At 35.8% G+C, this 22,220-nt stretch overlaps 1 protein-coding gene across 10 annotated transcripts in view; it reads right to left on the reverse strand.

Moving 5' to 3' along the window:
- R3HDM1 (R3H domain containing 1) overlaps positions 1 to 22,155 on the reverse strand; it is a 181,901-nt gene extending 159,746 nt beyond the window's left edge. For 7 of the 10 annotated variants that reach the window (XM_045560131.1, XM_045560130.1, XM_045560126.1 and 4 more), the window contains exon 1: positions 21,983 to 22,139. The gene's annotated coding sequence lies outside the window, so the exon portion shown is untranslated. Of the gene's footprint in view, positions 1 to 21,982 lie in introns of all 10 variants that reach the window. The other 3 variants (XM_045560123.1, XM_045560134.1, XM_045560125.1) reach the window with 2 other exon arrangements.
- Between the last annotated feature and the right edge of the window lie 65 nt (positions 22,156 to 22,220).

Here is a 22,220-nt window from a genome sequence, read left to right on the forward strand (position 1 = left end):
CTTTTATGTTCGGGTTAGAACTAAGACAAAAGAATCTAAATATCTCCAGCATGTTTAGATTAAATTCTTTACTTTACACGGCCTTAAATTTTTAGAATGTCCACAATGTTCCTAATGAATCATAAAAACTTGAAATTTTAAACATTAAGTGATTTACAACAGAAAAATCGATAGATCTGGCAGAAAAACATGTACATGCACTGACTTTGTAAATAAAGATCATGTAATTGCTGTGTCATCAGTGCAAGAAAGATTAGGCATTTGGTCATTTCAAAATCTCAACCCTTCTCACTGAATTGATTTAGTAAGTAATGGAACAGATGCAAACCGAATTATACATGATGATAGTGAAATATTTTATAGTTTGTTCAATTATACCTACTGGGAACACTAAAGGACATAAATTAGAGTATCTCTTTTTCCTTTAATTTAGTAAGTGATTGTTTCATTACGTAGTAAGAAGACTTTACTACTATGAAAAAGCTACAGTCAGCTCCAGATTTCCAGAAAGATAAATAACTCTCTATCAGGGCATACTTCAAACATTCATAGGAACAGACAGATCCTTTAAGCAATTAGTGGTAAGAGATCCCAACTACTAAACAATTGTCCAATATATTACATTGCAGATAGTACACAGGGAGATCATAGGGTGGGAGATAGGGAAATGAGAGAGCCACACGGGGCTCAGTGAAGTATTTAACAATTGATAATGTAGTGATTAAGGCATAGAAATCTATGTTTAGTCAAGAGTTGACAGAAAAAAACCACAAAAATCTAAAGAAATCAGAAGAAATGCAAGATGAAGCTAGTGATTTCTAACGTCCCAAAACATTTCAGGGGGACAAAATAGCAATGTAGTATTAAGGAATAAAAGATGACAAGTAATATATGAAATTATGAACACTAGTGATAAAGGTATCTTAATTCTAAGGTTTCACTGAACAATTAAAACGTGAAAGTAGATTAAAAAGTAGTAACCTCTAAGTCTAGTTTAATTGTATTATGCCTTTCAGAGAAAAATCCTTGAAGAAAAGTTCTGCTAAAAATGTCAATTAGTGGGCCACAGATATTACAGACAAAGAACTTTAAAAATTTGAGAATTATTAAAAATATGATTATCATTTTAAAGTTTAAAAAAATACATTTAGCCACGTTAAATACAGAAAATACTGACCAAATCACCATGAAGTATAATCAGAGATCTGGTTTGATAAAAATAAAAGTTTCCCCATCTCCTTTGACAACCAATTCTAAGTTGACAACACCTACCACTGAAATGTTTGTCCCTAAATCTCCCCAAACTACATTTTAACCCCATTTTCTGTACTGAGTCTATAATAACATATACATTATCAATAAATGGCCCAAGGGCTACAGCTCCAAAGACATTCAATAAAAAATTTTAACTGTTGGATTACTGGCCCTTCATTTCTTTAACTCCTATTCCAAGGTGGTCATATGACAATGACAATAAAAACACTTAAGTGCTCTCTATGCCTGATGAGTACTAAGCACATTTACATGCATTAAGACATTTAATCCTCAAAATAACATTGAGATAGGTATATATTTATCTCCATGTTACAGATGTGAGGAAAGGAAGGCAAGGAAGGTTTTATAAACTGCCAAATGTCTTAAAGCTACTAAATACAGGAGGTGGGATGTTAATCAAGGTATTCCAAGTTTAGACAGCTGTGCTGTCTAATAAAGTAGCTATTAATACTAGTTACATGTGGTTATTTAAATTAAATATTAAATAAAATTAAAAATTCAAACCTTCAGTTACACTAGACATATTTCAATTGCTCAGTAGCCATATTGTGGCTAGTGGCCACCACACTGAGCAACGCAGACAGGGAACATTTCCATCACTGTAGAAAATTCTATTACATAATACTGACCTCTCTGCTTGGCCATGACATACTATACCTTATAAGCATGTGAAAACTAATGTATTCACATCAGTTGTTTCTGATGTGTGCCTATTTATAGAATTGGCATTACACTTGAATCAATTAATCTATAATTCAATATTTTATATTTTTCTCCCAACTCATTATCATTTATCATTATCCACCACATTGTATCTCTTAAAATATGTACTTCTCTAGCACTGTGGACTCCATGCCTCAATATGAAGAATTATATAGGTCTAATATATTCTAAGATCCAATGTCAAAAAGTTGTTTTGTACATTCCTTTTTACGTGGGCTCATGTATTTTATTCAATGAATACTGACAATACATACAGGCTTCTGTTATTTCTTCTCTGTCTATTGAGTGCTCTCTGTTCCTCTACTTCTGGTAATAGTATCACTCTTGTCCAGCAGCCTTGCCTGACACTTAACTTGCAATTCCAGGCTCAGGAAGGAGAGTCATGACCTAGACATGAACTATACCACAGTTCAAGGTTGAATATGTGACTTAAACTGGGTCATTCAGAATGTGCCATAAGATCTTCCTTGCCACTGGCTCATTCCTATTGGGATCAAGACCCATAAGGACCAAGTAAGCCAGGATTCATAGCAACCGTTTTTCCTGGCAACATGGATGAAGCTGTCTACAGGATACCTGTAGAAAAGAAATAAGAGTCAGATTATACTATCTGAGGTCTGGACCTAACTGTCCCTTAACTTCTGGACCTAGCATTCATATGAGTTAGTAAATTCCCCTTTTGTTAAATTACTATGCTTTGGACTTCTATCACTTATAATTTAAAGAGCAGGAGTACAATCATCAGAGATGAAGAGTTCTAAACCCCTTGGTATTGTTTGGGAAGGAGAATAAAATACTAAAGATATACTTACATGCTCTTCAATCTTCAAACAGTGGCACCTTTCCTACAAGCAAGGGTAAATATATTTCTAAAGGAGGCTAGAGCAGTATGATCTAGGTAATTGGGTACCTCATAAAATTTTAAGATCTAGAGAACCCAAGTAGAAGAATTTTAAAAGTTTTTTTCCTCCCCATATGAATTTCAACAAGTGCTTCTTCAAAATGACAATTTTGATTTTTGGCTTATTAAAGTCAGTTAATGATTCTGTCTCTCCAACTAAGATGGAACTTAAGTTTCTTAATCATCTTTTCACATCTGGTATTTAACAAAGAACCTGACATATAGCACATATGTAATAAATGATCACTCAATCAGTTGCTTCTTCTGACCACTAATAACCAGTTTGATTTATTTTTTGATGTATGTTCTAGTGTTTTTTTTTTAAACTGCTTTACTGAGATATAATTCACATACCATACAATGGTATAGTATTGAATGGTATGAAAGCCATTTAATGGCTTTCAGTATATTCAGAGCAGTGCGACCCTCACATCAATTTTAGAACATTATTATCCCCAAAAAGCAACCCTACTACCCTCAGTCATCACCCCCTAATCCCCTCTATTTCTCCAGCCCTAGGCAGCTACTAATTTACTTTGTATCTCTATAGATTTGCCTATTCAGGACATTTCATATACCTGGAATCATATAGTATGTGGTCCTTTGTGACTGTCTTCTTTTACTTAGCATGTTTTCAAGGTTCATCCACATTATAACAGTACTTCATACCTTTTCATTGTCATATGATATTCCACTATATGGATATACCATATTTTGTTCATCCATTCATCAGCTGGTGGACATTCAGGTTGTTTCTACTTTTTCACTATTATAAATAATGCTGTAATGAACATTCATATACAAGCTTTGTGTGATCCTAATATTTTCATTTCTCTTGGCTATTTACCTATGGATGGAATTCCTGGGTCATATGGTAACTCATATCTAATCTTTTAAGTGTTTAACCATTTGAGGAACAGCCAGACTTTTTCCAAAGTGGATGCACCACTTTAAATTCTCACTGGTAGTATATGAAGATTCCAATTTGTCACTCTACATCCTGTCAACATTTATTATCTGATTTCTTGATTATAAACATTATAGTGGGTGTGAAGTGGTATCTCACTGCGGTTTTGATATGCATTTCCCTCATGGCTGATTATGTCTATTTCTATTTGATTTTTAAATTTACTCTTGTATGTCACAGCAGAAGTGTGTCACCAGCACAAAGGAGGAAGTTTGTCTATTTGCTAAGTCTGAATGGACATGGATCACTTCATGTATTAGTTTGTGAGAGCTTCTGTAACAACGCGTAACAAACTGGTTGGCTTAAACAACAGAAAATTTATTGTCTCACGGTTTTTAAGCTCAGAAGTCCAAAATCTAGGTGCTGGCAGGGCTGGTTTCTTATGATGGTTGTGAGGGATCTGTTCCAGGTCTTTCTCCTTGGCTTGTAGATGGCCATTTTCATGTTCCCATGGCATTTTCCTTGTATAAATAGCTGTCTCTACATTTCCCCTTTTTATGAGGACTCATCCCTGATCCACAGCGTGATGGGAATGCAAAACAGTGCAGCCATTTTGAAAAACAGTTTGGCAGTTCCTCAAAAGGCTAAACGTATTTACCATATAACCTAGCAATTCTACTCTTAGGTATATATCCAAGAGAAATGAAAGCATACATCTACACAAAAACTTGTCCAAGAATGTTTATAGCGGTGATATTCATAATAACCAAAAAATAGATAACCCAGATATCCATCAGCTGAGGAGTGGATAAAGAGAATGTGGTATATCCATTCAATGGCATATTATTCAGCCGCAAAAAGGAATGAAGTACTGATTCATATTTTAACACGGATAAACCTTGAAAACATTACATTAAGTGAAAGAAGACTATATATTGTATGATTCCATGTATATTAAAAGTCCAGACTAGGCAAATCTATAAAGACAAAAAGATTAATAGATACCTAGGGCTGGGAAAGGGGAGAACATGGGAGGGGTTGTTAATGGGTATAGGGTTTCTTTTTGAAGAGATGAAAATGTTCTAAAATGACATTATGGTGATGATTGCATAACTTTGTGAACATACTAAAACCCAATGAACTGTACACTTTAAAGGGATAAACTTTATGGTATGTAAATTATTTTATTTGTTTTACAAACAAGGTTTGCTGTTATTGCCCAGGCAGGAGTGCAGTGGCACAATCATAGCTCACTATAACTGGACTCCTGGGCTCAAGAACTCCTCCCACTTCAGTCTCTCAACTAGCTAGGACTACAGGCACACACCACCACGCCCAGCTAATTTTTTGTATTTTGTAGAGACAAGATCTCTTTATATTATGCAGGCTGGTCTTGATCTCCTGGCCTTAAGCGATCCTCCTGCTTTAGCCTCCCCAAAGTGCTGAGATTACAGGCATGGGCCACTGCACCCAGCATGGTATGTGAATTATATCTCAATAAAGCTGTTTAAAAAACCAGAGGAAGAAAATCAACACTGGCCAACGAATTGCAACATGATTCATATAAGTCAGGTTATATAAAAACTCTTAAAAAAAAATCCCACATTACATCTTGAAATCTTCTTATAGAAATTTATAATGGTGCTTGATCAAGAGCATCTGATTAACGCATGTTCAAATGTCTGCTTATGGAAGCCAAGTCCATTCCTCATTACCTTTGGGATCATAATGAACCATATTCTGATGCTCCTAAATCCCTGAATTTCTGCAATTGCTGCACATCTTAATTCCTGCCTACTTCTTTCATGGTGAGGATTTGGAAATATTATTGCTAACCTAGACCTGTCAAAAATTTATACAAATCACTGCTATTTGGCTTTTGCTGTAACATATTTACCGTGATCCTAGAAAGGACAAATAAAAAAGGAACTAAGTATTGTACTTCATTTCAGTATGAAATACACTGAATTTCCTCCTGAACTTTAGTTCAGAAGAACTATTTCGAATATTAAAAAAAAAATTTAGGTAATCAAGAAACTATTCCTAGAACGGATGTCAAGGAACATAAAAACAAACTAACCATTAAAATGATCTACTTCACAAAATTTACTTCATTTAAAAAATATATCCTGGTTTACAAAATGAGTAAGAAATTATTTTTTTAAAGCAATACTCCTTCAAGTCATTATAGTCATGAAAGCTAACTTCAACAGTACTGCCAAATAATGACCTGGGTTTTGTTTTTTTTTTTTTGTTTTTTTTTGAGACAGAGTCTCGCTCTGTTGCCTGGGCTAGAGTGCCATAGTGTCAGCCTAGCTCACAGCAACCTCAAACTCCTGGCCTCAAGTGATCCTTCTGCCTCAGCCTCCCAAGCAGCTGGGACTACAGGCATGCACCATCATGCCTGGCTAAGTTTTTTGTATGTATTTTAGTTGTCCAGCTAACTTATTTCTATTTTTAATAGAGACGGGGTCTCCCTCTTGCTCAGGCTGGTCTCAAACTCCTGAGTTCAAACGATCCACCCGCCTCAGCCTCCCAGAGTGCTAGGATTACAGGCATGAGCCACCGCACCCGGCCTGTGACCTGGGTTTTTTAAGGGCCAATATCTCTATCTACTTCCTTCAAGATACCCTTAATTAATACACAGTCTAAATAAATATAGCATTTTTGTCATGAAAAAGTAGCTAGTGTGAGCAACCAGACTGTCACTCTCAAGCTACTCACACTTAGAAATTCTGGAGCTATGGCTGATTGACTTAGTCCATAGCGTAAAGAATTTAAATTTTTTATTAGATCAAGCCATCAAGTTAAGAGATAGAGGTTTGCTTTCATAATTATTACAATGTATATTCTCTTACTATTAAATCTCACAATGCTGAAAGCAAAATCCCTTGCGTAGTAGATACAAAAAAAACCTCTCTTTACTAAATGAACTGAAATTATTTTTCAATTATATCATGGACAATTTATGCTAACTTTTCAATTTTGCAATTAGACTCTGAGCAGCTCAGGTTCATTTAAAATATACTCATAAACACTAGCACCAACAAATGAGCCATCACTGTCATATGAAAACATACATTTGTCTTTAATATTACTTAAACAAAATCTGAAGCTTAACGAGTGAGATAATGAAAACATTTTCAAGTCAGTTTCACAATCATTTTTGACATGTTTTACTCAACTCAAAAGCTATATAACCAGAAGAATATCTCAAAGAACCACCACTCTAGGCATTTCATTTGAAGAGGTTCTCCTAGTACCTCACAATGCAAAAGGACAAAACTGTAAAGTACACAGAACTTCGTTAAGGTGAGTTTGAAAGAAACATCAGTGCTCATATGCAAAAATTCAATGTGATTTATTTTTAATCTATACTCCATTATTTGGTAATATCTTAATTACTTGGCACAATCAAAGAATGAGTAAATTTTCTAGATGATTGTTGCACTCTTTTTTTCATTATTCTTTTAAAAACAATATACATGGCTGTAACACTGTAATACAATAAATAACTTTTGTGGGTTTTCTTTTCTTTTCTGTGTAGGTACGTGGACAATTTACTCCTACACTAACAGGCTCCAAACAGTGGTGGTTTTAACCTATTATACTTAATAAATACTTTTTATAGTTCCATTTCCTTCTTTGACTTCAGCTGTCAGTTCTTGCTGTTAGTGCTCCTATAGTAGGCAGCCTCTTCCACTTTCTATTTTTGTTTCTAATTTTCTAGTAGGAAAAACAGACTGTGTGCCCCAATCGCCTATTAATCTAGTGCCATCACATTGGCTAGATAAAAATTTTAATGATAGATTGGCAGGGAATCACTATTCTGTCTATGTTTATTCTTAAAAATAGTGATCAGTGAGTCAATTAGAGATTACCTCAGTCATCTGTCTATAAATTAACTCTAAAATTTGTACTACATGCCATAGTCACTTGTCCACCAGTAAGGGTGGATAGTTTTCTTCCTAAGTGACCTAATTGAGTCAATAGGAAAGGTCTTCCAAGTACTTAAGTAATTTCCTGTAGACAACTGGCAATTCTAAGAACAACATTACAAAGTCTTGAAGAACAAAATACGGAGTTTAACTGCAGCATGCCTGAAAAGCTATCTATTATATTTTGAAATATCCCCCAATAAACTTTACTCCATTAAATTGAGGGGCTAAAGAAAGGCACAGAATCAACCTGATTTCTAAAATGATTTGCACTTGGTACAGCATAAAGTTGGAGTTACTAACTTTTACTATTATGGATTTAGAAGACAAACCCCATGTAATCCTTGGGACTTCATATATTAATACTTAATTAAAAAGACCACTCATTGAGACCTATTGCTCCTTTTTCTTGGTCCCATTTATCCTGCCCTATCTTCAAGTAAATTTGTCTAAAGATAAGGAGAAAGGAGGACAAGTCGGAAGAGGAGAAAAAGGAAAAAGAAGCAGAAGCTGTGAAACTTTATATTGAAATTCTGATTACAATGGATCCCCATTAAGTCATGAGAAGAGGTATGTCTTTAAGATTGGAAATAATTAGTAGCTATTTCTGTAATCTTAGTGTGACTTTCACAAACAAGAACATCAATTATCCTTTATCTCAGTACCAGCATTTCTGTAAGCATTTTCACAAATGCCACATAAACCAAGAAAAAATAACAGGAGAAAAGTTAAGTCCTTTCTAAAATTACAGTGTAGGTGTTAGATGTTCATAAAGTATGACCAGATATAACCTGCATTTAACATTGCACTGTCACCTATTTATTATTGGTTCTTCATTTCAGTAGCAAGCTACATGCAACAAAAATTTGTACAGCAGCTGTACAAAGTTCTTTAAGGCATAATATAATTTTCACATACCAAAAATATGGCTTGAATACTAAACTCAAAACACTTTATTCTTTTCTTGCTTTAATTTAATTTAAAAATCAGCATTCATTAAAAAGAAAACCAACACTCACAAAAAACTATGGAATGTGTATGTTGGATAATATACCACGATACAATCTTTTGTGTAACGCAGAATGACAACCAGAAAATTTCATTCTAATTTCTCATATGGACTTAAAACTTCAGAGCTGGAAAAGACCCTCCAGATCATGAATATAAGATTTTAAACTTGGGTTTTACAAATATAAACTGCCATTCCAAAAATCATGACAAGTAAAAGTGACAATAATCTTTATGAAAAAACAAAAGTCCTCACACCTGTAATCCTAGCACTTTGGGAGACTGAGGAGGGAAAATCACTTGAGGTCAGGAGTTCGAGACCAGCCTGAGCAAAACTCCCTCTCTACCAAAAAATAAAACAAAACAGGAAAATTAGCCAGGCGCGGTAGTGCGGCCTGTAGTCTCAGCTACTTGGGAAGCTGAGGCAGGAGGATCGCTTGAGGCCATGAGCGTGAGGTTGCAGCAAGCTATGATGATACCACTGCACTCTATCCCAGGCAAAAGAGCAAGACCCTGTCTCTCCTCCCTCCAAAAAAAAAAGAAAAAAGGAAAAAAACAAAACAACTGCCCCCCAAATCCATTCATAACTAAAAAAGTCATGCATCTCTAGAACAAAGGTGATTCATAAATAAAGTTAATGTCAAACTAACATACTCTTTTTTAAAACTGAGGTGAAAATGAAATACATACAATTAACCATTTTAAAGGTATAAATCAGTGGTATTTAGTGTACTCCCAATGTTGTGTAACTACCAGTTGTCTCTAATTTCAACTTTTTCTTACTCCATAAAATGCCCCATCATCCATTAAGGAATCACTCCCTCTTCTTCCCTTCCCCCTAGTCCTGGTGAACTCTAACCTGTTCTGTCTCTGGATTTGCATATTCTGGATATATCACATAAAAGGAATCATATAATATGTGACCTCTGTAGACTAACAATATTTAAAGAATTCTACTTCTAAATTTCAATGACTTTATATGCTGCAAATGCATACAAACACATTCTAGGAAAGATTCACAATTACATCAAATTAATATAAAAGCTTAGTTACCCAAAGTTAATCAATGGACTAGGAAAAACACGTTAATTTCTAAAGTTTCAATAAGAATGTTCAAAACTTTAAAAAAAAAAAAGAGGGATGATTTTAAAGAATCTTCCTACCTACTCTTTATATTACTGAGAATAGCAAGAAATCATCAAAAGTTTGACAGTATCCCAGCTGTGTTATGACTTAATTTTATATTAACAAAATTTCAAGAACTAGGAAAAGAATGAAGACGAAATGAAGGACAAACAAATGGATTTTTGTGTACTATATTGCATGTTAGCAGGCATTTCTTAGTTGAAGATTTAAAACTTACTTTCAAATAACTAAACAACAAAAACAGTACAGGTGGCCATTAACAGAATGGTAAAATGAACTGTATATATTTATATAATACCATTCTATAATAAAAAAGGAACTATTCATACATGCATCAAAATGGATAAATCTGAAACATGTTGAGTGAAAGAAGCCTTATACAATAAGAGTATCTACTGTAATATTTCATTTATATAAATCCTAGAACAAGCAAATACAATACATAGTAGAAGAGAATTAGAACTTTTGGTTGTTGCTTCTTGGGCTGTGGGAGTGGGAGCTGACCAGGAAAAGAAAATGAAGGAACTTTCTGGGGTGATGGTAATGCTTTATATCTTGATGGATGTACGGGTTATAGAGATGTATACAATTTGTCAAAAATGCATCAAATGGTACTTTTATGATTTATACATTTTTCTTTATGCATATCTACCTTTAAAAACTAATCAAATACTGAATTCTAGCTAATAATATGCAATGCTGAAGTGTTTAAGGGTCAAGTATACCAATTCGTGCAAATTAATTTAAGGTGCATCAAAAAATAAGATGGATTGATGGATATGGGATAAAGCAAAAGAGCAAATTTAATTGTAGAATTGAGTAATCTATCAAATTTTGTAAATGTTTGGAAAATTTCAAAATAAAATGAAAAATCAGACTAACAGCAGATCTCTCAACAGCAATCAAGATGTTAGATGACACTAAAGGCTGGGTACAGTGGCTCATGCCTATAATCCCTTCACTTTGGGAGGACAAGGTGGGAGGATCACCTGAGGCCAGGAGTTTGAGACCAGCCTGGGCAGCATGGCAAGACATTGTCCCTACAAAAAATGGAAAAATTAGCCAGGTGTGGTGGTGCACACCTGACGTAGTCCTACCTTACTCCAGAGGCTGAAGTGGGAGGATCGCTTGAGCCCAGGAGTTCAAGGTTGCAGTGAGCGATGATGAGGCCACTACATTCTAGCCCAGGCAACAAAGCAAGAGTCTGTCTCTTAAAAAATAAATAAATAAATACAATGCTAAGTTCAAAATCATTTTTATTTTTGAGAGAGACTCTCGCTCTGTTGCTTGGGCTAGAGTGCAGTGGCCTGATCATCGCTCGCTGTAACCTACAATTCCTGGGATCAAGTGATCCTCTCACTTCAGCCTTCAGAGCAGCTAGGACTACAGGAACCTGCCACCATGCCTAAACTAATTTTTTAAAACTTTTCGTGGAGATAGGGTCTTGCTATGTTGCTGAGGCTGGTCTCAAACTCCTGGCCTCAAGTGATCCTCCTGCCTTGGCCTCCCAAAGTGCTGGGATTACAACCATGAATGAGTCACCATGCCCAGCCCTGAATTTAGCATTCTATACTATCAATCAGGTCTGATGTCAGAAGAAAGACTTCAGATATGTAATGTCTCAGGTTTACTTCTTAAGCAACCTTTCTTAGGAAAACATCTCAGACTATTACCTAGCAAAATGAGTGTAAAAAACAAGAAAGAGGAAGGATCCATAGCATTGAGCAAACAGCTGATTCAACCTAGGAGGGCAGTGAAGAAATGAGAGTTCTGAGCAGGACATAAGAATCCAAGAGAAACTGTCTGAGGGAAAGAGGACTCCATGAAACAGAGGCTGCATAATCTTGAGGATATGTTGATGGTACATTATTGTTTGCCAACTAGAAAAAAAAGACAATTTTCTTCACTCCAGGAAAAGTGAAGAAAATTAGAATAAAGTCATACTCCTAAGGTATAACAAATAACAATGTGACATGATTTTGATAAATTGATGGAAGCATAAAAAAGAATACATTTGATTTTTGGTGCTGAAACACTCTTCAAATGACTCATGAATCCTGATAATAAAACAGCAGATAAGGGAATGACAATCAATTATAGACCCACTGTACTGATTTTTACGTGTATGTAATGTTTTGAATTTTTAAAAAGCTATTCAAAAAGAAAGCAAACTTTCCAAAAAGTTAAATTTTAGAAATACAGTCAATTCTACACTGGCTCAGTTTTCTAACCCAGTCCTACTGCCCCCAAATGTTCATACGGTGTCGAGCATATTGAAGGGTAAACATGACGATGTATGAGTTCAATAGAGGTAAAAGTTAGCAAAATTAACTGAGTAAAAACACTTAAATCTGAACATCTTTTTTTCCTCAATCAACTTGACTGTTATCAAAATGGTCTAAAAATAAGTTCTTAAAATGTCCTTCAAAACATTTCTTTTCCATGGTCGTATCACCCTGAGTAAGACAAAGATAACATCTGATTTTCAGCCACAATGCCAAAACAATTCAATGGGTCAAAGAATAAATGGTGCTGACACAAAAACTAGATATTCACATGTAAAAATGAATGTGGACCCCTACACCTCATACCAAACACAAAAAATAGATTATTCATTTTACATATTACAAAGAGCTTATCTTCCAAGTTAGTGGTCTACACTTTTACTTTTGATCTGCTCAAATTCCTTGCCTATTGCTTTAGAACATGTGTTACTTTTGTATTAAAGTGTTTTTTTGCATACCTTTTAATAGGTATATCATCATACAGTAACCACAGTGTAACTTAACGAGCACTTTTATTACTCTCTTCTCCCAAATTAGTTCTCATCTGCTGGTTTGATGCTTGACATGTTGTTATAGGGAATAAAATCTTTTATTTCATATTATAGTCAGTAGGCTCAAAATATAAATATCCTGTTGAACCACAAAATGTTATTGCAACTGGACAATGAAAAATATAGATTACTGATATCAGAGTCTTTCTAGTTTACACGAAGAGGGGTTAAAAAGTGAAAGAGCAGCAAGACCTAACAAAAGGAGAATGAGAAAAAACTGGCATTTAGGGAAAACAAGGCATGGTATACCAAGTGAAAACAAAAACTGTAACTTGGATATGTTTGGTGTACAAATATTTCTATTGTGCTCAGATACATGCTAACATGGCTTAATAAAAATAACACAAATGAACTGTATGAAATATGCAAATGTTATTCTGCAGAGGATATTTGTTTAAAAACATGTGCTTTTTCCACCAATACTATACATACAGAGGTTGAGCATCCCTAATTTGGAAATTTGAAATGCTCCAAAATTGTACATTTTGAGCACTAACATGACAACACAAATGGAAAATTCCACACCTGACCTCATGTGATGAATCAAAGTCAAAATACAGTCAAAACTTTGTTTCATGCACAAAGCTATTAAAAATAATGTATAAAATTACCTTCAGGCTATGTATATAAGGAACGTAAATGAATTTTCTGTTTAGACTTGGGTCTCCATCCCCAAGATATCTCATAATGTATTTATAAATATTCCAAACTCCAAAAATATAAAAATAAAACTAAAAAGATCCAAAATATTTTTGATTCCAAGCATTTCAGATAAAAGATATTCAACCTTATATATGATGGATATTCTTTTCTACTTGACTTTCTAGCTTTAAAATAATTTAATTCACCAGAAGTTGCATAAAATAGTACAGCAAGGTCCCAGGTACCAGGTGCCCTTCATCCCATTTCCCCCAATGATAACATGACGACAGTATAGATCAATACCAAAACCAGAAAAGTGACACAACCTTATTCTTATTTCACCAATTTTACATGGATTCATTTGTGTGTGTGTAGTTCTGTGCAATTTTATCACATGTATTTACTTAAGTAACAACAACAACTACAATCAAGATACAGAGCCATTTCACCACCAAAACAATTCCTTATGCTACTATTTTACAGTCAGACCCATCAGCTCCTTGACCCATCCCTAATGACTGGCAACCACTAATCTGTTCTCTGTCACCATATTGCAAGGATATTACAGGAATCGGATCATATGGTATGTAACCTCTCAAGACTTTTATTTTACTTTGCATATAACAGTATCTCATTTTCTTGCACTTTGCTTTATAGTGCTTTGCAGATATTGCATTTTTTTTAAATTGAAGATTTGTGGCAACCCTGAGTCGAGCACATCTAACAGCACCATTTTTCTAACAGTATGTGCTCACTTACTGTCTCTGTGTCACATTTTGGTCATTCTTGTAATATTTCAATCTTTTTCATTACTACTATATCTGTATGGTGATCTGAGATCAGTGATCTTTGATTTTACTATTGTAATTGAAGTACTAACAAACTGCACCTATATAAGACAGTGAATTTAATCCATAAATGTTGTGTGTTCTGACTGCTCCACCAACTCGGCCAATGCCCCATCGCTTCTCCCTCTCCTCCAGCCTCCCTAATTCCCTGAGACACAGCAATATTGAAATTATGCAAAGTGATAAACCTACCTATAAGTATTCAAGTGAAAGGAAGAGTCACACATTTTGCACTTTAGATCAAGAGCTAGAATTGATTAAGCTTACTGAGGAAGGTACGTGGAAAGCTTAGACAGGCCAAAAGCTAGGCCTCTGGCATCAAATAGCCAAGTTGTGAATGCAGAGGAAGAGTTCTTGAAGGAAATTACAAGTGTTACTCCAGTGAACACACAAATAATAAGAAAGCAAGACAGACTTACTGCTGGTATGGTGAAAGCTTCAGTGGTCTAGATCAAGCCAGCCACCACACTGCTTTAAGCCAAAGCCCAATCCAGAGCAAGGCTCACTCTACAATTCTCTGAAGACTTACAGAGGTGAGGAAGCTGCAGAAGAAAAGTTTGAAGCTAACAGAGGTTGGTTCATGAGGTTTAGGAAAGAAGGCATCTCCATAACATAAACATGCAAGGGGAAGCTGCAAGTGCTGATGGAAAAGCTGCAGCAAGTCATCCAGAAAAATCTAGCTAAGATCACTGATGAAAGTAGCTACAGTAAACAACAGATTTTCAATGGAGACCAAACAGCCTTCTGTTGGAAGAAGGTGTCATCCATCCATGACTTTCACAGCTGGAAAGGAGAAGTCAATGCCTGGCTTCAAAGTTTCAAAGGGCAGGTTGACACTTGTCAGGGGCTAATGCAGCTGGTGACTTTAAGCTGAAGTCAGTGCTCACCGATCATTCTAAAAATCCTAGGGTCCTTCAGAATCATGCTAAATCTACTCTGCCGGTGCTCTGTAAATAAATCAACAAAGCCTGGATGATTGCATATCTATTTATCACATGGTTTACTGAATATTTTAAGCCCACCGTTGAGATCTACTGTTCAAGAAGAAAAAAAAAAAGATTCCTTTCAAAATATAACTGCTTATTAACAATGCACTTGGTTCATTGGCTCTTATGGAGATGCACAAGGAAATGAATGTTCTTTTCATCCCTGCTAACATAACACTTATTCTGCGGCCCACAGATCAAGGAGTAATTTTGACTTTCAAGTCCTATTATTTAAGAAATACACTTCATAAGGCTAACACTGCCATAGTTAGTGATTTCTCTGATGGAACTGGGCAAAGTAAATTGAAACCTTCTGGAAAGGATTCATCATTCTAAATGCCATTAAGAACATTGGTGACTCAAGGGAGGAGGTCAAAATATCAACATTAATGGGAGTCTGGAAGTTGATTACAACCTCATGGATGACTTTAAGGGGTTTAAGACTTCACTGGAGGAGGTAACTGCAGATGTGGTAGAAACAGCAAGAGAACTAGAATTAGAAGTGGAACCTAAAGATGTGACTGAATTGCTGCAATCTAATGATAAAACTTGAACAGATGAGTAGTTGCTTCTTAGGGATAAGCAAAGAAAATGGTTTGTTGACATAGAATCTACTCCGGGGGAAGATGCTATGAGCATTGTTGAAATTACAACAAAGGATTCAGAACATTACATAAACTTGGTAAAGAAGTGGCAGGGTTGGAGAGGATTGATTCCAATTTTGAAAGAGGTTCTACTATGGATAAAATGCTATTAAACAGTATCACATGCTACAGAGAAATCCTTTGTGAAAGATTTCAATCAATGTGTCAAACTTCATTGTTGTCTCATTTTAAGGAACCACAGACAACCCAACCTTCAGTAACCACCACCCTGGTCAGTCAGCAGCTATCAACATTGAGGCAAGACACTCCATCACCAAAAAGATTAGAACTCACTGAAGGCTCAGAATGATTGTTAGCATTTTTTTAGCAATAAGGTAGTTTCAAATTAAGGTGGGTACATTTTTTTTTTAGACAAAGACATGGCACTTAATCAACTACAATATAAGGTAAACATAATTTTTATATGCACTGGGAAACCAAAAGATTCTGTGTGACTTGCTTTATTGCAGTTGTCTGGAACTGAACTTGCAACATCTCTGAGGTATGCCTATAATTCCTTTGGGATCCATCTAAGTTGCTGTGTCAATACAGTCATGCACCACATAACAATATTTCAGTCAATGATGGACTGCATATATGATGGTAGTCCAATAGGACTAATGGAGCTGAAAAATTGCTATTGCCTAGTGATATCACAGCCATCGAAGAGTTCTGGCTCAACACATTACTCACATTTGTGGTGATACCAGTGTAAACAAACCTATTGCACTGCCTGTTGTAGAAAAGTACAGCCCATACATTATGTACAGTACATAGCACTTGATAATAATAAGTGTGCTACTCATTCATGTATTTAATAATAGTATACTTTTTATCATTATTTTACAGCACACTTCTACTTCTAAAAAAATAAAAAGTTAACTGTCAAACAACTATGGTAAGTCCTTTAGGAGGTATTTCAGAAGAAGGTGTTATTAACACAGGAGATGGCAGTTCCATGTGTTATTGCTCTTGAAGACCTTCCAGTGGAACAAGGTGTGAAGGCAGAAGACAGTGATACTGATGATCTCGACACTGTGTAGGTCTAACGTGTTTCTTTCTTAGTTTTAAACAAAAATATTTAAAAAGTAAAAAATAAAACAATTTTAAACAAAAAATGCTTAAAGAAAAAACATTTTTGTACAGCTGCACATGTTTGTACTTTAAGTGCTTGAGAAGAGTGAAAAACTTAAAAAAAATAAAAAAGTTTATATAAAGTAAAAAAGTTACAACAAGCCAAGGTTAATTTATTACTGCAGAAAGAAAAATATTTTATAGTTAGTGGAATCTAAGTGTACAGTGTTTATAAAGGCTATAGTAGTGTAATGTCTTAGGCCTTCACAACTAACTCACTGACTTACCCACAGTAACGTGCAGTTCCATAAGCTCCATTCATGGTAAGTGCTCTTTACAGGTGTTCCACTTTTTATCTCTTATACCATATTTTTATTGTACCTTTTCTATGTTTAGATATACAAGTATTTACCATCGTATTACAGTTGCCAACACTATTCAGTATAGTAACATGCTATATAGGTTTGTAGCCTAGGAGCAATAGGCTACAGCATAGACCCTAGGTGTGTAGAAGGCTATACCACCTAGGTTTGTATAAGTACACCCTATGATGCTCACACAACAGTTAAATTACCTAATGACACATTTCTCAGAACCTATCTGATCATTAAGCAAGGCATGACTAAACTTTACTTCTTTTTGTGGCTATGTAGTATTCCATGGTATGGATGCATTACAGTTTAGCCACTCAGTGAGGGACATTTGGGTTTTTTCCAGTCAGATGCTTATTTTTAAACAAAGCAATTCTGTAATAAGCAAGCTACTTTCCCAAGATGATTTTAAAAATGAGGGTCCAATTACGATGAGGGCCTAATGTTCATTTAAACTATTGCTTTCCATACACATATAGAGATTTTTGATTTTGTAACAGTAAGACCTTTGTTATTTTTAAATTCCAGAGCTTCTCTCCCCAGTGAGGGCCAAGGTAGCAAGGTAAATCTGCAGTTAGTGAAACTTCTCCATTAGACTGTAAAGTGATATTTTATTCCAGTTACGGAACTTCTTTCATGTAGAAGACAGGTTAGTGAAGTTAACTGTACAAGTAGCCCACAAAAGTAATTTATAATTGTTATCTATCAAACTAATGTTAGAAGATGTCAAATTTAGTACTTTAAACCCTTAGATCAGATAATAGCAAATTATTGCCTTTTGAGAAGAAGGGTCAAGAATATTTTTACAAATGTAGTTTATTTTCTCTAATTTTTGGGGGTAGAAAGTAGTTTTAGGGAGTTGTAGGTGAAAACAGTCAAGCAGACATCATTTAAATATGCTGGATAATCTAATTTATGAAATAAGAAGGCTCAAAAACCTTACAGCTTGCCTAGAAAAGTGAGCTTACAGGTAGAAATTAAAAAACATCACAAATCTAAAATTCACAAGGCAAAGAGAGAACAACAAAGATCATAAAGTACACGCTTTCAAAATTCTCAGAAAAAAATTAATAGGTGTGTGTCTGGAGACTAAGAACAGGTAAGAAGAGGCAAAATATTAAAAAGATAAAATCTGAGAACACAAAACCAAATTGCTGGAAAATAAAGCCAAGAATTAGCTTTGAGCCAGGACTTAGTAGCTCATCTCTATTTCAACCCTCAGCCAATAACTAATTGAATTAAATTCTGGAAATGATATACATTCATGACCATGCTAATGCCTTATCAGGTACAAGCAAATTTTTTAAATTATGTAACACTTCCTTATTTGAGAAGCAAAGTTAACTTGACAAAATTTTAATCACATGATTTCATTCTTTGCACATGTCTGTATTATTAGTAAACATTTCATAGGAAGTCCTAGGGATTAAGTGGAAGATGATTTAAGTTTTTATAAAGTTTACTGTTATACTGAGAAAAAACTGAGAAATAACTGATAAAAATACTGAGAAAAAACTGGCTCTACAACAGCCATGTCAGTTTAGTTGTTAATATCTTAAGTTATAAGCAATAAATTATTATAACTACATGCAAATGTGACTAAAAAAGAGACTATTGATTTTGTGGTTTGGCACTGCAAGAGCTATTTGAAAATTTCATTGCCATTTGTTACCACATCTCCTTGACATATGGAGTGCCAACATATTTACAATAGATCATGGAAAGTGTTAATAATGAAATTTATAATTCAAATAACAAACCCATCAAACATTAAATGTTTATTGTTGCAATATTTTCAAGAATGGAAAAAATAAAACTCTTATCAATTCTCACTACTTTATTTCTGAAGAATTAAAACTTAATCTTAACTCAAATGGATATAATTAGGTATTCTAAAATGCCAGTTCAACGAAAATACTCTTATTACTTGTAAGGCATGACAACACATGTCTTCTGCATAAAATTTGACAAAGGTTATTTTGATTTTATAAGATTTTCTACTGCTGCTGCCATGTAATCCCTCCTGAGAGGAGCACCCAATTGTATTGGGTTCAAAAACTTGGGAGGCCTGCCATAACATTATTTATCGCTGCTCATTATTCAGCATAAGGTGTAGCATAATGGCTCTTCACACCTAGGCATTACTGTCAGAAAGGCTTCATAATAAAACTATTTTCATGCTAACCTTAAATTTGTTTTAACTGTACAAACACCAAAGACATGGTGAAGACCCAGGGAAGAGAAAGGAACAATAATGCCTGGTGTGTTGTTTCACAGAAAAGAAGTACTCAAGTATTGATAAATAATGAGAATTAAAAAGAACAGCACCAAAACTGTAGTTAGCATATGGCCACAATGAATTCAAATGACTTGCTTAATCTTAACACTATAAGGAGTTCAACTGTCATGCAGTAGCACAATGAATATAGATAGCAACTATATAAACTAGATCTTGAAACATACATCAGCTAACTAAATTTGAAAGATATTACAATAGTTTACCACTACAACAAGAAGCACACTAATCCTCTTCAAATATATTCCACAAATGCTTGCATTTTAATTCAAAGGCAAAAAAAAAACCCTTGTAAGTTAAAGAACTTTTCTGTACCTTACGACCAATTTCCCATGTACTTTTTGCTTCAAAAATGACTAGCTGCAAACTACACTTAAGTAACTACATAAATTGACACTCCCATGGTACTCCTTTTTAACAGAACATGTTCTCAGGCTGCAATACCACCTTGCACATATGAACAACAAATTCTTTCTCTATAACATGTATGAAAATAACAATAGTTAATATTTAATCACACAAACCATCAATCAGGCACAATGCTAGGGGCTTTACATACTTTAATTCTCATAACTCTGTAAGTTAAGCACTATCATCCTCATTTTACAGATGAGGAAACTGAACTGAGGATCATAGAGGGAGTCCAACAGCCAGTAAGAGAATGGAGAAGCCTCCTATATTTTCAACAGCCCTGAATGTACATAAATATCATCAGATTTGAAAGCATCAATGGTATAATTTATCAATCAACCGACAAGTTTTGGAAAATACTATGCTGGCAATGATTGTTACAGGAACTTTGTGGGGAGCTGAAGGGACTTACCTTACAAGGCTACATATTTCATTTTTTAATACATATCCAAATTTCTCCCAGGTCCTGAATCTACAGATCTATGTCAATTCTGTATCTAGGTGTATTAGATATGGAATATAAATCATTAAGCCAGCAGTCTTCTCAGACTCTGAAGGAAAGGTCTAACATTTAGTCAAAACTCAGATAATTTTTCATAATTTAAGTTTAACTTCTAAAAGTAAGCTCAGAAATGGGCCTAGAATTTTATCTCTGATTATAAGTATGTCTACCACACATTATAGAATCATTATTTAAAGACATATTCTCCCAGGCAAAAAAGCAGAGTGTTACTTGGAGAGATGAGCATTTAAAACAAAATGTGGTGAAGAAGTTATAACAGAATGCCCTAAAATATAGTTAAATATACCAAATTTTAATAAATTGAGGCATGTCCAATTACTTTAGTCATACTGGTATCCTACTAAATACTTCGCAGATTTTGTTTCAAGTATTATAAATGGGTGAACTTCCCAGTTTGACTTTAATCATCTTTTCACTATGTAAAACTTCTTATTATCAATGACATTTAAACTAAAAGCAAAAGGTTTCTTCAAAGTTACAATTAGGCCAACTATATAACCTTTGAGATATTCTTTCGAAAATTTTATTATAAAAAGCACATGCTATTTACTAATCCTCACTATTTTAGAAAGCACCTCTTTTACTTAGTTGACTTGCTATCCCAGGACAATTATACCTGGGGCATGACAGCCTCAACAATTTAAGTTTCTTTTTTAAAAAAGTTCAAAGGACAGGGGCACCTGGTTGCAACTAATAACAACAAAAAATAGAAAAGAACAAAAACACCAAAAACCTTCAAACACCCAGGGATTTTGGGGGCAACTTAAGGCACAAGCATAAAAACGTGTGTAAATCTGATCCCCGGGGACCGTGGCACTGACAGTCATTCAACTTTCCAATACTCTCATTGTGCTTTTTCTGGTACCACACGCAAAATGTACCTACATTTTACCAACTGGTCGGAATTGAAAATTCTCCCGATGTAAGGCCAGGGCGTGCGGCCGTGGGGCGGCTGGGGGAGCCCGGGGCACCGGCGCCAACCACCGAGAGAGTAAGAACCACGCACGGCACCCGCTCCTGGCAGGCCTGCTGTAGCTGGTTCCCTAGTCCCTGGGGCTGCAAGAACAGCTGCAGCAGCAGCAGCAGCAGCCATGGCAGGGACTCGGGAACCTTTCCCCTGCCTCCTCCGCTAGGCCTCGAGGGGTTTGCTTTTCACATGGCCCCGGGTGGGGGCGGTGGGCACAAGGTAGTGACTGCAGCTACAGCCTCAAGCAGCCCGCCAGGCAAGCCTGGCTCCCTCAGAACCCGACCTCCCGGCAGGCTGGCAGCAGCGGGACATCGGCGGGGCCCTGACTGGAGCGCAGACGGCTCGGCGGGGAAGGCCACCTTCACACACACATCACTCCCCTGCCTGCCTCCTTCTCCGTTAGCGCTACCGGTTGGCGGGCGGGGGAGGGGAGCGAGGCGCGTTATTCCCGGGGAGCTGAAGGGGGGAGGGGAGGGCATCTCTTACCCGCGTTACTGAGGAGGAGGAGGCGGCTGGAGCGCGGCGCGGCGGGGCGACGGCGGGGCTGGGTGGGTGCAAGTAAGAGTCTTACGAAAGGGAATTAACCCCATCACCAGCCCGGACACCGGCTCCAGCGGCAGCCGCGGCTGGCAGAATCCCGCCCCTTCCCACCACGCACTAGCCCCGCCTCTTCGTTCTCTTTGAGGGGCAGACGACTAATCATAGGTTGTACATTCATGGAGTG

This window comes from Lemur catta, chromosome 8 (genome assembly GCF_020740605.2).
Source record: "Lemur catta isolate mLemCat1 chromosome 8, mLemCat1.pri, whole genome shotgun sequence".
NCBI lineage: Eukaryota > Metazoa > Chordata > Mammalia > Primates > Lemuridae > Lemur > Lemur catta.